The 16517-nt window shown below is 32.0% G+C and overlaps 1 protein-coding gene across 1 annotated transcript in view; it reads right to left on the reverse strand.

The window, feature by feature from the left end:
• The window catches only part of LOC129223952 (mitochondrial sodium/calcium exchanger protein-like), a 92596-nt gene extending 83472 nt beyond the window's left edge, over positions 1-9124 (reverse strand). The window contains exon 1 of the mRNA XM_054858336.1: positions 8993-9124. The gene's annotated coding sequence lies outside the window, so the exon portion shown is untranslated. The remainder of the gene's footprint in view (positions 1-8992) is intronic.
• Positions 9125-16517: the final 7393 nt, after the last annotated feature.

The following is a 16517-nucleotide window of genomic DNA, read 5'->3' on the forward strand; positions in this document are numbered from 1 at the left end:
ATACATAACATCATACGTTTGACGTCAAATTGAGAAAAATAAAAACAGGTAATTGACTCATTTAACTGTTAGGCTTCTTAAAGGGAATTAAACGCGGTAAAGTAGTCAGTATAACTAGGGGTGCCCACCTTAAGGGGTCATGGCGCAGACTGCGCATTTCAAATTTTTAGGAGGAGGATGTTTTGAAGGGTATTTTTCTCATTTTTTGGGGAGGCTATTGCTTTTGGGGGGTCTTTGTGATATTTAGGGGGTTACACCCTTGCTTTTAGCGGGGTAGACATCCCTGACTATAACTGCATTTTTGACTATTTCCAACATAAGGCAAAATTACTGCTGGTAACTAAATGGTTACTTACAGTGTTGAACATGGGAACAGAATATTTTGCGGAACTCACCATTTTATCGGGTGTATATCATTATCGACAAATTTTTCCTAAGCCAAAGAAAGTCAAGTTAGATTATTTTGAGTGCTTAATTAAAAGAACATACATTTGGTTCATTTAACAGCTGTGATTTAAAACCAATTTACATTAAATGTGTTTTATGTTGACAATAACAAGTCAAATATTCTCATCCCTTACTTCTCCTTTCACGTCTCTTCTTCCTCCCTCAATTACTGCACTAGTTACTAATTTTAGTGGCTGAAAATTGTGTTATACAACTTAAAGACGGAAGTAAATAATTTACTGACGCGACATGTTTGATATCTTTCACAAGAAATGGAACAAAAATTCAAAAACTAACTCGATAGACTGAATAATTGTAAAATCAAATCGCAGAAATCGTTACGAACAGAGTTTATCCAGATTTTTTTTTATCGAAAAGAAAAGCGAATGAACTGATTACTGAAAACACTATATGCAACAATCTGTACAAGAAAATTAATATCGGTCAGGATACTAATTAATATCTGCATTTATATTGTTTTTAATACGAATATTAAACAAGCTAAGCAACAGCTAAAGAAAAAAAAAGTTTTTACAAAAGATTTAAAACGGCACAGTTGAGGCAGTGAGAAGCAAAGGGATTTATTTATAAGTGCCAAACAATTTAGAGATAATCATTACAAATGGTCGGAAAACCTTTCGACTATTTTGAGGCAAGAGATTGTACTAGTAGTCTTGATAGGTACTGCTATACAGCATAACTTAGAAAAAAATTCCAATGAAAGCCTACCTAGGATCTGAACTTTAAACGCGTTTAACTCGAAACTTGAAAAACTACACTTACATCCCTTTGCTTCTCACGGCCTCAACTGTAAAAGATCATAGCACCATTATTTTTAATGAAAACTTAGAAAAAAAATAACTGAAAACTAACGTAGTAAGCTGACGGAATTTTTTTTAAAGAAAGTGATTGAATTGGTTGTTTTCTTTATTTTTTGACAGAAAACTAATTAAATGAACAGACACGTTACTCTCGAGTGAACAACAGAATTTCTAAATAGAAAATGAGAATATGAGATGGTGTGAGGTGTTAATTCAAAAATGTCTTTTAAGGAGAGAAAACGCATTGTCTTTCTACAGTAAAATGATTAATGATTTCAAATAAAAGATCAATTCAGGAAATTTATTGATTGCGGTTTTAATTAAGGAGTTGAGGACTATTTTAATAAACAGGCTGCAGGTATCAAACAAATACAAATAAGATACAAATACAAATGTAACGGCCACACGCTCTGGGTTCAGCTAGACTGGTTCTCCTAAAACAATTAGTCCTCAATGACTACTTGTACTCCTTACACGCAAAAATTTAACCCAGGTTACATTCTTCATTTTGATAAATTTAAACAACTGAATCATATCCCCTCTGACTCTCCTTTGCTCCGGTCGATACATGCTAAGAGTATTAAGTCTGGTATAATAATCTAAATATAAAAGTCCCCTTATCAGCCTAGTAGCCCATCTTTGAACCCTTTCCAATAAAGAAATATCTTTGTTGAGATAAGGAGACCAAAACTGAACAGTATGACCAAGTAGGAAAATCTGACTTCTGATTACTGAACATACTTACGAAAGAAATAGTACACTATATGACCAAAAATATTGGGAGACTCTCAAGAATTCACATTTTTATGGATTTCTCGAGGGCAAGGGGTCGTTCGCAAACTGGAAACACTTTCCTGTCTCAATGAACAGTATAACTTAATCGCCACTATTATACATATTATTTAATTTTATTCTTTTTGGTTGGAGATTCTCCCCCAATTGGAGCATGTTTGATTGGTAGAGCTCGGCGCTTTTTTGGCTGTCGCGCCTTGTACATAGGAACGGCGCGGCTCGGCATATATGGTTCGCGGATCGTAGGTTGGGGGCTACTGGTTTAAATATTGCTTAATCTTTAAACTTTAACTAGATTCGATATTAGTAATATTTTTCGTGGAGTTCGTGCAGTGAACGAAAGGATCTAATGTATTTTGAGTCTTAGTAGGTGTGTTTTTGCAACGATTAGTGATTGTAATACCGGGTATACCGAATACCGGTATTTCGAGCAATTTTGCAATTTCGAAATACTGGTATTTGTTGAGGTAAAATACCGGTATTTTCGGTAAAAAGTATAAAATAATCAATGTTTTTTAATAAAGAGTTTTCAATTTAACTTATTAAATGTGTGATTTTTTTTAACAGTACAATTTTTTCCTGTATGAAACAAAACCAAAATCAACCAACTAATGTAAAAATTATGCTTCAAAACCACGAACTATTAGAATGTCAATAAATAAAAGTAACAAAAAGATTGCAAAATGGCATTTTCATTGCTAGATGGTGCGATCAATCGCTTTTTAGTGTGCTTATGTGCACCATGTTTTTATTTTTTCTATTTACCTGATCCCTCACTTTCACTTTTGTGAAAGTTAATTTTAGTTGTTAATTTCGAATGTAATTGTCCCCTAAATAATTTGTTCTAATCATCAATTGCAGTAATACTTTATACAGGGAGTTCGTTTTAACCTGCAAAACCTTTATTTTTGCAACTGTTAGTCCTAGATTTATACTTCCAATTGCAAAAATGTTCAAAATCAGATGCAGAGTTAAGATATTGAAAGTTTGAAGTGAAAATAAAGATGTGTCAAAAAATACAAAATTTAACTTTTTATGCGGGCCCCAGGTCCCCTAACTTATAGTTAGGGAAATAATCTCCATTGAAAAATTATTCCAACACTAAAAGTTTGAAATTAGTACGATCAATATTCACCGAGATATGAAACATGGCGTTTTGTGACTTACACCACTTTTCACTCGACGTCAATAACGCCTTTTGAGGGAAAATGTAGCGGTTAACATGCGTTTAAAACTGTATGTGTGCATAGAGCGTGGATTTTCAAAATGTTCGAGGTTTTGTAGTGTATTTTTGAGTATCACGGAATGACATTTGCATTAATTTTTAAATACAATGAAAAATATAAATGCCTTGCTTTTCTTACTTTGACGAATTGCAATTCTTCTGAAAAGGTGATACGTACCAATCTCATCTTCTGTATGGCTCCTTAAAAATCTAAACTGGAATATCTCCTTGAGTTTTGGTCGCACAAAAGTCATTTTTAGTGTCAGTAATAGTTTTCAATGGAGATTATTTCTCTAAATATCAGTTTGAGGTCCGGGGGTTCGTATATAAAGTTAAATTTTGTATTTTTCGACTCATTTTTATTTTGCTTCAAACTTTCAATACCTCAACTCCGCATCTGATTTTGATCATTTTTGCAATTGGAAGTATGCATGAAAAACGGTTACAAAAATAAAGGTCTTGCAGGTTAAAACGCAACACCCTGTATATATTTTTTAAAATATTTGTCTCAATTGCACTGAATTTAGACAAAAACTTTTTTCTTGTTAGAATAACAAATGGTAATTTGTTGTCACCGAGTATTAGTTTGTTCTCCAGTCTCGCCAATATCTAGCTTTATACTTGGCAAGATAATATTTAGAAATTAAGTAGTGCCTTGAAAATTTTATAGAGGTAAGGCATAATCAACTAGAACATATTTTCAGATATTTACACTATTGTATATGTAAATAATTTTGAAATGAAAACGAAAACAATTAAAATAAACTAACAATATCAAATTTAATTAAGTTCATCTTAATTTCAAACCAAAGGGCTAATAAAAAGCAAATACAAGCCCGATCAAGAGAAAATCGTTGAAGATGATGCAATAGTTTAAAAGTATCGTCTCTCAAAGAAAAATTACCAACTAGCTATAAATTCAAAATAATAATAATAATAATAATAATAATAATAATAATAATAATAATAATAATAATAATAATAATAATGATAATAATAATACAGTAGAACCTCTTAATAAGGGACACCTAAGGGGACCAGACATTTTGTCCCTTAGATAGAGGTGTCCCTTATTCGGAGGTGGATGAATTGAGGCATGCTGTGTACTTAGTAGTATAATATCACAATAAACATTGATTATTAACACTTAAGATTAAATACTGAAAATGTCTCACTATGTTAAATAAAATTCATAATTATTCAAATTCCTAAGTTTATATTATTTTATTAATTAAAATTTAATAAAACATTTTGTAATGGCAAAGTTTTGTAGCATATAGAAGTAATTTTGAAGTAAACTCATTTCATGTATTTGCTTTATGTTATGTAATTTACAATGTAATACTATGTGACTTACATTTAATGTTCAACTTTTTCAAGTTTTATATACAAACTAATTAGGTTCTGTGCACTCTTCGTTGGCCCTGAACCTACTTGAATAAATTGTTGAGAGGGGAAATTATGCGTGTTAATTTCAGCAATTTTTTTTTTTCAATACATTACTTGTTTCCTTCACATATGTTTATGTCAAACTTACCTTCAGTAATTTTTAGAGGAAAAGTGAAACTTAAATTTTAGTAAATTTTACTATTTCCTATGTGCTTATACATTATTTCTTGCATTTTTTTTTTCTGTGACTGTCCCCTTAAACAGAGTGTACCTTAATTAGAGGTAAGTACATGGAAGTCCCTATTCAAAGGAACTGGGACCAGAAAAAATGTCCCTAAAATAGAGGTGTCCCTTATTCGGAGGTGTCCCTTAATGGAGGTTCTACTGTATTAATAATAATAATAATAATAATAATAATAATAATAATAATAATAATAATAATAATAATAATAATACACACATACATACATACATACATACAATGCAAAACAAACACACACACAAAAATATTTATCCAAAAATAACACACAAGAGACTAAATTATTTGAAGTTGAAGGACTGAGATGAAGAATTATTTGAAGATGGAGGAGGCAAATAGAGGAGATGTATCGCACATTGTTAATAGTACCAGTGACCTGCGTGAATTCATAAAGTGTGTTTTCAACTTCAAGAAAGTTATGCACTAAAATTAGTTCCAGGCTAAAAGAAAATTCAATACATGCGCTACTTTTCTTTCTATTGTGTATATTTCGTTGAGACATTTCTTCCTTCATTTTATATTTGTTTACAATACGTTTGTAAATAATACAATTTTAGCACAAAATTATGTAACGTGGCAACGAAACGATGTGTTTTTGATAATTTTTCGAGAAATTTCTAATACCGGTATTAATACCGGTATTTTGGTATCACGTTTTAAAAATACCGGATACCAGTATTGAATTTTTCGTCCGGTATTGCAATCCCTAACAACGACTGATACGTCTATTAAAATGCAATTGCTCTTTCGAAGAAAAAAAAAATCAGAATTGGAGTGTTCTCTCAAAATTTATTAGAGGGGATCAAACGAACGTACAGAGGTCGATAGACACACAATTCCCTTCTCAAAACTTATTTTCAAATATTTATTTTTCGCGTTTTTACTTTTACTGTACACTGAACCTCTTTTCTTTCATTTTCTACTTTTACAAAAAAGTACGACAAAGTTCAATTACAATGCATTAAAATCTATCAAAGAGTTTAAAAATTGTTTGAATACTTTTCTTTTCAGGATTACTGTGGCAAATGTTATTAACTTTCTTCTAAGTAGGGGAAAAGGTGACTCATGTGAACACGGGGCACATGTGAACATGGTATGTTTTACTAAGATAACTTCAAGCAAAAAATCTGGAAAAATTCTCAAATTAGGACAGTACCAGTTGTACCTCTTGGACAAACATTTAGATCATAGAGCTATTTTATGTTTCTCTGGTGGAAACTTCTTTGTTTTAGCAGGTGTTGAAAAAATTTTATCAGTCTTCTTCACGTGATAACATTTTAAAAACTATCTATTAATATAAATCCAAGTATTACAAACCATTGTATTAACATTCAAGTAAATTTATGACACTGTTTAAATTTTTTATTAAATTAATAATTCTTTATATTTGCGAGTTTGTTCTAAAGTAGACGATGTGGCACTTGTGAACAGTTCCCATATCCGCTCTATGTAATAATATTATTATCGTAGGATCTTGTAAGTGTTAAAAACCGTGTAAATATTTATAATTATTATTTTCCTACAATCAGTTTGTAAATTTATTGTTAATTGTCATTAATATAATTAAAAATTTATTTATTTATGTTTATTATTTTCATTTTTTAAATTTTTTGTTACTAATTAGTTGATTAATAATTTAGTGTTATATAATACTTACAGGAAATAAAAAGACAATATATTTTCATTTAAGTAAAAACTGAAGTTCAAAATCATTTAAAAACACATTATCATACAATGTATGAAACTTAAAAGTAAAATATACATAGAATAACCCTTAAATAATAAAAAAAAATCCTTGTATTATATAGTCATATCAGTTTTTTTCTAGTCTATTAAGTGATCAGAACAGGCAGCGAGACTTTGGAATTTGACAATGAGCAGTTATATATTGGGGAAAAAATATTTTCTTAGTGGATCAATTAATGTACAATTAATGCAATGTAGTATAGGTCACAAACCCTTCAACGTATTTGGGTATATGTTTCATATTGAAGACTTTTCCTTTAAAATACAATGTTTTCCTGCATTTTCTACTCGTGTTCATATGTGCTTCAAGGCTGTTCATATTTTCCCCCCTCTAGGGTCACATGTGAACAATTGCAGACGATTTTTTAAAAATAACATTAAGTAAAGAAATAATTTTTTAAGAGATCCCAAAAAAATTCATGACACAAAAAGAAGTTTATTTAATCATAAGGACACTTTTGCGTAGAGAAATTGATAATATTTTTGAAAAATGAAGAAATGAAAAAAACTGTTCACATGTGCCCCCTTTTCCCCTACATGTTAGCAAAGTAAAACATGTTCAGAAGCTTTACTGAGATAGTTTTAGATCATTAAAAATAAAAAAGTATTTTGCTTAAAGAAAAAGCGTTTAATACATTAGTATGGTGTTAACTTTTTTTTAAATTTAAATCTGTTTTTTTTCCTTGTCCAAAACCAGTACACTCGTGTCAATCCATGTTTGGTTTGTTTTCCTGCCCATAATTAGTTTTTGCATTTCAACAATTGGTGAATAAATTTGTCATCAATCTGAGCCACAAAAAATAGCAAATTTAGATGTTTTGGCAAACATTATAAGCGAAGTGACAAAAGACCTGGAAAAATATGAAATACTTTGAAACATTAGGATATGTTTATTAATAAAATAAAGTTTTGAATTTTCATTTACGAATTGATTTTTTTTCAAACTTATTCATTAAAATGCGTATGAGTCATTTTCACAGAAGCAATCGTTTTCATATCCTCTCGTTATAATTCACAAATATCTCATACACATTTGTAGAGGTTTTAATTTTTTTTCGAAATAGAGAGTTCAACAAGATAATATAAGTAAAATGTCTATTATTATTTTTAAATACGGGTTATACACGTTTGTTGTACCAAAATTATATTCTCTCACTTTTCTAGTTAATAAAAAATAAAGAAATAATTTCTAAGCCAATAAACAATAGGTTCACACTTTTTTGTTTTACATTTCAAAATACTGAATAATATAATACAAAAAATTCATTTTCAATTTAGTTTCCGTATAAAAAAAACTTAATTTTGTCCTTCAGAGTAGTAAATTAGTACCACAGAATTGCAATGAAATAATTTAAAAAAAAAAAAAGTTCAGTAATTTTATGTTCAAGTTGATGAAAGTTTGTCTCTGGAATTAACTTGAATCCATCAAACCAGGTTAAGTTTTTTACTTTATATCACTTCTTTTTTTAACAAGTTAATTAAAATGAAAAATGCATGAGAACAAAATAATCACGTTACTTCCTTGTTTAAAAACATTTGCATGTGATATAGGAAGAAGAGAAAAAGAACTCTGCTAATCCATTCGAATTACTTTATGAATTTTAATTATTGTAAGACTAATAATATTTGAGTGGTGTAGTCCTTCGTACATGTTTCACTTCTTTTAAGTGACTTTTAAAAAACATTAATGAAGAAGTATTTTTATTATTATTATTATTATTAAGATTTTTTACTTATTTATTTTTAATTTTTATGTATTTTTTTATTTATTAATAATAATGCAGTAGAATAATTTACACCACGAATGTAATAACTTTTATTGTCATTGTTATTTTTTTTATTATTCTTTTGTTTATTTATTAGTTTGATTTTATGTATGTATTTATTTACAATAATGCACAAAAATAAACTAATACGCGACTGAAATTAACACTAGAAAAGCAATACTTTTTTTTTTGAAATTTATCTCTATCAGATGTTTCTTTAAAAGTAACAAAAAGACAAAAAAAAAAATCTGAACTTCATGCGCTTCAAAACAACTCGAAAATTTCTCAAAAATGGGGGAAACATTTCCATATGATGCAAAATAAAGATCAAAAATTTAAAAAAAAATTCACTTAAAATAACATTACGATAGTAGTTACCCGTATAATTATTTGATGAAAAAAGAGGAATAAGTATGACCCGATTTTTATCTCCAGAGTGATAGAAGGAACGTTGTAAAACATAAACAGAAAAAAAAGGAAGAAAGAAAAGTAATAGAACAAATTAAATATTTTATGAAAAAAAAAGGAAAAGAAGGAAAACACTTACTCGCAAATTTCAGGCATGCGACATATTTTTTTTTAACCACCTTTTATCGTCCGCCGGTTGTTAAATTATCCTTAGAAGACGATTACAGTGTTCTGCGGTTCGAAGACGGTAGAACGTTTGGCGAAGGATTTCTATCGTCTGCGCTGGGAACATCGAACGTGTCCGGGAAGAGAGAAAGAACACTTCCGGGAAAACATCCCGTGCATTATGGAAGACAGACAAAGAACAACTACACCTGATTTACTGCGTAGGCTTTGCGGTGTTGCAGGCGGAAAGCGCTTTGTTCCGCACATATACAAAGAAGCAAATGCGAGTGCAGTTGTACATATTTTGTTCTAACAGTTCATACCACCCCCCTCGCTCCCCGCCAAAACAAAAGGAGACGGATCCCTCAATGCAGGGATCGGTGAGTAATTTTAGTTGGAGTTCAGATACTTTTGAAAATGCTATATTGAAGTCCATAAACCCTCCTATTCAAAACTAGCCATTAAAAACTTAAATAGTCATGCAATAACTTCTAAAATAATAGGAAAACTGATAAGAGTGGTGCCTTAAGCTATTGCTACCTTCATAACTTTTTTTAAATTAGTTTATAGGGGAAGCTGCTGTACCCACGGAGAAAATTTACTTTTCAATTTTTGCTGGTTTCTGGGATTGGATAATCGATCGGAAAAAATTTCTGGCAGAATCTACAACTTAACATCTAATTTGGCAATTGTTTTCAGGTAAAAATATCAGAGCTTTCAACTTAAAAACCATCTTTTTTGCCCGTGGGTACAACACCCCGTTCAGCCCGCGGACAGGTGCCTTTGTACCCATGGACATACAAAAAATAATACATAAATAGGTCTGAGGAACTCAATTATACTCAATAAATTTTAATGAGCCATTTTATATTAAAATGCTTCAAACATCCATTGAAAATAACATTAAATAAAATATCCAACAGAAATTAAACTTTGAAAATTAGTCGAAGGTTTTTTCCCCTTTTTAAAATTTTCCTTAATTTTTAACATCAGTGAACTCTTTAAAAAGTTATTACTCTTAAGAGAGTTAATGATGTTATGAATAATTAATATGTTTTGAAACAAAAAAATAACTAGATTCATGATATTATGGCTCTTTATGAACCTATACAATAACCTCAATTTATATGCAAATTGAAACCTTTAACCAAAATTGACCCATTACTAAAAAGTCTCAGTATAGATTAAAACCAACAAAAATCTAGAAAAGTCGACTTCAAATGAAAACAAGTGGGATTGACGGTCTGTAGATCCTACAACAGGTGGGGGTTACTTCAGCACTATATCTTCAAGCCCTACTTCAAATTCATCATCATTTTTGAAAGCAAATTTCGGACGTTGATAACAAGGCACCATTTTGAGGTACTTCACATTGTAAGAAGACTCACGTGTGACCCAAGGAGATTAAAAATTGCTGTCCGTGGGTACATATGGTTATGGGTCCTTGGTACAAAGGTACGCCATTTTGGTTTTTCAAGCCAGTCACATCGACAGGACCATAGTTTTGCAACATCAGAAACAAAACCTTCAAAATGTAGGGAATCATGATATCTATAAAAAAATGAATAATACAATCTACGACGGACGAAAAAAAAAAGAAATTGCCCATGTTTTTTTTTTTTACTTAGATCCTACTGAAACAAAAAAAAAAAAAAAAAAAAAATGTGATAGAATCTTAAGTGTTCGTTTGATGGGGTTGAACCTTCCTGGGGGTACTGGAGAGGGCTGTGACACACACGTTGAACCCCAATTCGGATCTCTCTCGACGATACCCGGAATTTCCCGACCAACGTCCTTAGGTACAACCGTCCGTATGTACAGCAGTTTCCCCTATTAGTAGTGTTAATACTTTCAAAAAAATTTTTCGCGGTTCTGATTTTGACCTCCCGCGGTCTGGGCTTGGACCGCGGTCCAAAAGTTGCTGACCGCTGCCTCCATGATTATATTCCTCCTCATTTTCAAGTTGTTTTTTAAATGCTATTACTACTATTATACACTTGTGGTAGTATGTGATGCCGTGATAAATTTTTACAACCGAAACAAAAAAGCATTAGACTGCATTTAGTCGCATGTAAACCTGTAAACATTACTCGACAGAAAATGAAAATCTCGAACGAAAAATGCGTTTTTCTTTTTTGGCCCTACATAATAAAAAGTATTTTTCTGAGTTTTAGACGAAAAGATCAGAGTGACACGGCCGCCGGTTCATGCATCAATTTGAGACGATAAACTTTACTTTTCAGTGAGAAGAAAAAAATAAATGAAAACTGGGAACAGGAAAAACTAAAACCAAATGCTAAAGTACAGAAATTCTAACCTCCGAAATGTAAAAAAGAATCATAGACAAGTTGTAAAGTCACAAACAAATAAATAAATCAATCAAAAATATTTTTTCTAAAATTTCAGCAGTGGCGGATTTACCATGTCTAAAATTGCAATAGGCCCCACGACCGTAGGGGCACGGAAGATGATAGAAACATGCACATGATAAATGTTCTATAGTTTTGTGACAGTTAAAAGGGCTCCCAAACATGAACTGCCACGGGTCCCCCGAACCCTAAAATCTGTCACCATTTTTAGGAACATTTTTCAAGTTGCAATGTTATGAACTATATTGGATTTTCTATGTGCAGACGTTAGCAATATGTTGTCCTGTAGAAAATCTTATATAGTTAAAAACTGAGCGTATCTATGTATTTACTTATGTATGTATCTAGGTATGTGTCAATGTATGTATCTATGTCCGAGTTACTTCTCCTGAACGCCAGAGAACTGACCATCGAACAGGTATCGATAGATTCGTAATTTTCCCGTCTTTATGTTTGGCTATTTAACATAATCCACCGATAATAATTAGCGGATAGATCCATTAAAAACTATATTAATTATGATACTTAGATTTTGACGTAAAATGCCTATTTTCCGAAAGCGTTCTTTCATTAAAATTATTATTTAGTGTTTCATCTCAAACAATCCGCAAAAATGCTTTTATTAAAATGTGTAACGTGAAGAAAATCATTGAGATGGAAGATTTGTTACCATTTTTTTTCTCGAGTATGAACCAGTAAAATTCCGCCTTTTGTTTTAAAGGCTTTTCTTGTAATCGGGAGATGTCAAATGTTTCCTTTTTGGTTATTTTTCCGCAATCTGCTGCCAAATGTTACTTTTTTTTTTTTTTTTTTTTTGTTCAAGCCTGATTGTTGAACACGCGTCGCTTGACGTAACTTTTATTTTCGAGGTGGGCCGAGCAAAGCCGGGTGATGCAGCTAGTAAAAATATTAATGATTGAGAAAAATCTTAGAAGTTAAAGGTGTAAATATTACTTTCCTAGTAATCTGTCACTTAGTTCGTAAAAATGAGGCTAATTGACAAATTGGTGTTTTTACAAATCGTATTCATTATTTTTCTACATTCCTACCTATTTCCTAGATAGTGAGTGTTAGTTAGTATGTGTATTCGTAATCTATAAATTGGGTTGCTTACGAAATTTTAAAAGTTTTTTTTTTTTCTGAAAGAATGTGCGTAAACGCATGAGATTTGACAATTTTTTAAAATAATTTGTCAATGTTTAATATTTTTAACAATTATTTTAATTGGTGAGCAGATTCAACTTCATTTTTCACGCTTCTCCGCACAACAACGCAAGTGATGAAATACCGTTCGCTGATGCCATTAGCACAGAGTACAATATTTCATTTGCTTACTGGCAACGTGGTTGATCGCAAGCGTAGAGCGCAATATTTAATTCACTTCTTTATTATCATGTGCTGAGAACGCGGTTGAGCAAAAACATTCAGCTCGCCAATGAAGAGGCGCACTCCAAAGTACATCACTTCTGACGTCATAAAGACACGCTTTTTTTCCGAAATGGGACATTTTAAAAAATTAAACAAAAAATAACTTTTGGGAAAATTTAAAAAAAAAATCTAAATTCATGTTATTTTTCTGCTTATTCTATCAATTTCAGTGACTTAAAGTAGTACATTTGAATGAAGTAAATACCCCCATTATTGTCTATATACTTCCTTTCTATCCACATATTAATTAGTGAGTTCTCTTTCTTCAGATATCTGCACAGAGTGGTGTTGATTGTACAATTTTTATCTCTAGTTAGAAGATTGATAAATCCTCGACTTCACCTGGATGGCCTTATAGTCCGGTCAATTTAGACAATGGAAATAACAAAAATTCCGGGAAAGCTAAATTTTTGTAAAGACCTAGGGTTTAGCATTACAAATAAAATGACAAAAGTCCCCGTCGATCCCATGTGCGCTAAAAAAGTTATTTGGGGTCAAAGGTCAAAATTTTAGGTTTTTCGATTTTTCTCAAAAACGGTAAGTTTTATCGAAAAGTACCTCAGACCAAAGTTGTAGATCTCAAAATTCTCTATAAAATTGGTCCTCATGATTTTTTTCTCCAAGACCAAACCATTTTCCAGATATTGCCTACTCTCAAAAGACAGCCAGTCATTTACAGAATCCCCTCTACTCGCATGTCCTTGAATAACATCTGGCTATTCTAGTCCGTGTGACGTCGTTCACATACCCAGGGGTGCCCAACCCTCTAAGGGCAAAGGTACACCCCCCTCATCATCGCAGAGATCCCCCCAAAAGCAAGCCTCCCCCTCAAATGAAAAAATACCCCTCAAAACAATCTCCCTAAAAATTTCGATGTCGCATTCTGGGCCATGATCCCTCCTAGGTGGGCACCCCTGATGTACCTGCTTCTTACTCGTACTGCAAGTTAAACGTGCAGTTCGAGTGAATAAACGTATTTATTACAAGCGTCTACTGTTGTTTGTGCTGATCAATATTTAAGAAAAATGTCACAATTTTGCTTTATTTGCAATAAACTTCGGACTGAAGGTGAAACTGTTGTGCTGCGCAGTCGTGGAATGCCAACTTTAACCGATTCAAGTGTCGGGTGAAGTTATAAGAATGCTGATTATTTAAGAAGTCAAAAGTCCGTTACAAGTCGCGTCGATTGCAGAAAATCATACACCCGGAAAAGTTCAATATCTGCAGCAACGTGAGGATCAGGGCTGCGGAGTCGGAAGGAAAATAGCCGACTCCGACCCCGACTCCGACTCCGGGGTTTCGAAACACCCGACTCCGACTCCAACTCCGACTCCGACTCCGGCTTTTTTATTTATTTATTTTTCAATTCAACCCCTATCCCCCTCATGAGAAGGGAGGAAAACCTCTATGCAGAGATTGAAATATTAAGTTGTTTCTTATGAAATTTAAGCGCTGTATTTTTTTTGTAAAATTAAGAAGCATACAACGTCAGAAATTGAATTTGAAAATCAAATTGTTCCAATAATTACGATTTTAAAAATGAAATCACATAATCATCCTATTGTTAAAAAAATTGAAAAGGTTTAACTTGCTCCCCATTAATGTTTAACGAATAGATGTTGATCAAATCGTGTGATTTTCAAAAACGCTTTTTTTGCTAAGTCAAAAAACCTTTCTAGAGCGAGGGCGGTCCGCTCCGGCCTAGATCCATCTGGTGGGTGACACCTCAAGTATATTTCAGAGTTTATAAAAACAATACACATACTTTAATTCTGAAAAAAAAAATCCCCAATAAATTTGAAATTATATTTCATCTATAAAATTTCAACGAAAATAAGGCACTATACTTGTATTGAGGGAAAATATGGGGTACATGTACGCTTGGAGAAAACTTTACAGAAAATGCGGCAATATACAGCTTTGCACAAATAGCTTTTCTTTTTCCTATAATTATTCCCTCAATTTTTAATTTTAATTTTACTGGCTGCTTTAGAATTAATCTTGAAATGAAGATTTTAAGATTAACTGCAATTATTTGAGTGTTGTAACCAAGATATTTGTTCTATTTCATACTTTTGTTGAGAATCAAGCTTGTAGATGTTGTCCTTAAATTGAAAAGACAGATATATTTTATCATGTCTTTTAGATATGCGCCTTTGCACGCCAACACTAAGTTGAATTACAGAACACCGTAAGATACCTCTCGAACTACGGGCTCCAACTTGCTCAAGGGGTATTCTTTTTACAATTTTATAACTGAGGTCAAAGTAAAAAAAATGTTATTATTGTTGCTTTAAAGTGATTTTAAAAAATTTTATTATTGTTGTTTTAAAGTGATTAAAAAAATATAAAATGTTAGGTAAGAAAACCGTGCTCACAGTTGCTATTATTTCAAGAATGTTGAAAAACAAGCAAACTAGGGAACAGCGTAGGTGGCTATTACAGAAAATTCGATGAACAATCAAGCCAGCTGGTTATTAATGACAGTTGTTTTCTTATTAGTAGGCTTTTATACATGTAATCGAATCAACTGGTAGTCAGTTTTTCAAAAAATGCCAGGAGAGTCAGCGAAAATTAAAGAAAAAAAAGTAGACCGGAGTCGGAGTCGGAGTCGGCATATTTTTTACCGACTCCGACTACAACTCCTTTACGCCAAAATCAATCCGACTCCGACTCTTCGACTCCGACTCCACAGCCCTGGTGAGGATGAACAGGCCAATACTTCAAAAATAAGTCCTCCTCGTACTGTAGCGCGATAAAGTGAATTTGAATCCAGCTTTTGGTTTTAAAAACACTGCTTATTTTGTGCCTGTGAAGTGGATGAGGAGGCTGAGAAGAAGAAAGCGCAGAATTATCGCAGAAAAATTCATAAAGCATTGACTAAATCATACTCAAAATTAAAACGTGCAAGGGCAGCTTTTGACACACCTCAGAACGATCTTTAGCTAATTGTAAAAGGGATTCTTTGAATGCAAGTGTAGAAAATTTATGAATTTTACTGCGATAATTCTGCGTTTTGTTCTTCTCAGCCTCTAAATCCGCTTTCTCGCCACAAAATTAGCAGTGTTTTTTACAACAAAAGCTGGATTCAGATTCACTTAATCCCGCTCTAGTACGAGGTAGACTTACGTTTGAAGTACTGGCCATGTTCATGAGGGTGGATTGAAGAAAATCAAAATCTGATAAACGCTAAGTAATAGCCCGGAAAAGTTGCCTTTTATAGAGATATTTGGTTATGCAAAAGGATTTTGACAGCAAAACTATCTTGAGGTGTCGCTCGCGCCTTAAAATTGACCATAAATACTTAAAAACTGGAAAAAGTTACAATAATTTCATCAAATATCGAAATTTGACGTTATCGCTCTTAAGAGCAGACTTTTTGGGTAGATTATACATTGCATAAGATCATTTTAATAAACTGTATTTTAAAGTTCCACACATGTGTTGAATCTTGAATTAAACCAATATAGTGTCAGAATTCAATAACATCGTGTTGCTCCGTACTTAGAGGAAAAATATTAGAAGTTATGATTTGTAAAAGTTTGCTTTCATATTAATAAATTCTTACATAGATATAGAAAAAATAAATAATAAAAGCATTTCTTATATAGTAAAAAAATGTTAATTCTCCACTTAGCCCATAACTTTGGCTCAAAATGTCAAATTTACTTATGATAGAGAACAAAGGTTAAGTATAAAAAT

The sequence above is a fragment of the Uloborus diversus genome, chromosome 6 (assembly GCF_026930045.1).
Source record: "Uloborus diversus isolate 005 chromosome 6, Udiv.v.3.1, whole genome shotgun sequence".
Taxonomy (NCBI): domain Eukaryota; kingdom Metazoa; phylum Arthropoda; class Arachnida; order Araneae; family Uloboridae; genus Uloborus; species Uloborus diversus.